Genomic DNA, 1,904 nt, shown 5'->3' on the forward strand with positions numbered 1-1,904 from the left:
AATGTTTGGCACTTTGCTAGCCTGTGCAGATCACATATGAGGTGATTGGACAATCAAAGGAGAAAACCAACAATGGGAAATGACTTTGCTCTACAAAACAATGGTACCTGAAAAATTCCCTCCCTGCAGTATTTTCTTTGCAAGAGAGCTTCAAGCAGAACTGCCCTTACACTCCCCACTCTCCTTTGTGTTTGTCTCCAAGGAGAGCAGCCAGTTCACTCATGTCACTGTTTCTATTTAAAGGACACTGAGAGAGTCCAGGAGGGGTTACAGGATAGGAGACATGACAGCCTGACACGGGTAACTCTCCAATAGATCTTAAATCTGATCCCAACAGTGCAGTAGCTGTAGTGTCCTTCCATATTGTCCCATAGAATGAAAAGTTAAACATAGCTTGCAGCTTATTTGAACTCACACATTGAAAAAATTCTCAAAGTGAGTGAGTACTTATTGGTGCTTACATAAAGGTAATTCATCAGCTAACTGCTCAAGGTAAGATACACATAGAGTAAGCCCTATGAGCATTGGTTTAAAATTCCAGCAAGGCTCAAAATGTAGCCCAAAGTCAACCCCAGCTGCTATAAATCTAAGAGTGCTGATACAACAGTGATCTGAATATACTGGCTGTGTCCCTGGTAGGAAAAATTCTATAGAGATTTATTAAATACACTGTTTCAGACTAAAATTAACCCCTTGATTGCCTTTTTGTAGTGACAAGTGGGGATACACAACAGCATTTTAAGAAATGTAAGCTCTGGCTTTTGCCACTCCTCTTACTGTACCATCACAGCTGTATTACTGTGATTGGATAATACATGACATCTGGTATTTAATAAATAATAAAAGACAATCCACTTTTACTAACATAGACTAAAGAGATGTTTATAGTTTAATGCAAGACAGTCATTTTTCTGTTACTAATATATAAAGTAGATCATTTGGCCGTGTATTCAACTACTTGACTAAAAGATTACTGTGGTAATATCGGATAAGAAGCATATTTGAAATTATTTTCAGAGGAGTAACAAAATGAAGGTTATTTATCCATTTACAGATGTGAAGTGCTTTTAGATTTTTTTAAAGTCCTGGCATCACTCTACAGCAACAAAGAATAGTAATGCATAACACAGAAACAAGCATACTGACATACAACTGACATAGGGAAACCATATAAATACTTGGTCACCCTTGTGTGCATACAATTAATGAAGTTAAGGTGTTAACTTAAATTTTGGAGCAGGGCCACGCCTAAACCACACCCTCAATCACCTGACAAGCCTACTTAAACATACCCAGCCTACTCAAACTGTTCATCTGTTACTCTTCAACCCACCCTCCCTCACCTCACTCTGCTTCAATTACCCTTATCCCTTACTACTAAACTTGTGTTAGCTTATACTGTGCCCTTGTCTAATTCCAGGTACAGCCTGGGGTCAAGATCAGCTCCGGCAGGATAAAGCCAAGATGTAACCCCCATCCCGAGTCTCCTTCTGCTGGGCTACACGACGCACAATAAATCATTATATGTTCAAACTTATCTCCTTGTGTGGCGTGGTCCTTGCTAGTGAATGTCTTAGTAATGGGAGAATGACAAATAAGTGTAGCCTTTCCTGAGAGCATGATCCCAAACAGTGAAGCGTGGTGATGCAGTTATTTGCTAATCTTGCAATGTGTTTATGATCTAAGAACACGCAATAGAGGATTTTTTTATTGCATGTGATGCAAACCTGTTTCATTCTCCATTAGAGCATAACCTCACCTGAGAAGGAGCAGTGCTTTGTTATGACTTTAAACTTCAAATCTAAGAGCTGAAAAAAATATTTGATGGGTGAAATTCTATCACAACTGAAAGGATTGGTGACCAAATTCATTTCATTAACATAAGAGCTCTTGAAAGATATGAT

The 1,904-nt window shown here is 38.7% G+C and overlaps 1 long non-coding RNA gene across 1 annotated transcript; it reads left to right on the top strand.

Moving 5' to 3' along the window:
- Positions 1-230: 230 nt before the first annotated feature.
- On the top strand, positions 231-1,537 carry LOC117808479. The gene is made up of 2 exons (XR_004630337.1): positions 231-300; positions 1,421-1,537. It is a non-coding gene; the product is annotated as an uncharacterized LOC117808479 (long non-coding RNA).
- The last annotated feature ends 367 nt before the right edge of the window (positions 1,538-1,904 follow it).

The sequence above is a fragment of the Notolabrus celidotus genome, chromosome 2 (genome assembly GCF_009762535.1).
Source record: "Notolabrus celidotus isolate fNotCel1 chromosome 2, fNotCel1.pri, whole genome shotgun sequence".
In the NCBI taxonomy this organism is placed as follows: domain Eukaryota; kingdom Metazoa; phylum Chordata; class Actinopteri; order Labriformes; family Labridae; genus Notolabrus; species Notolabrus celidotus.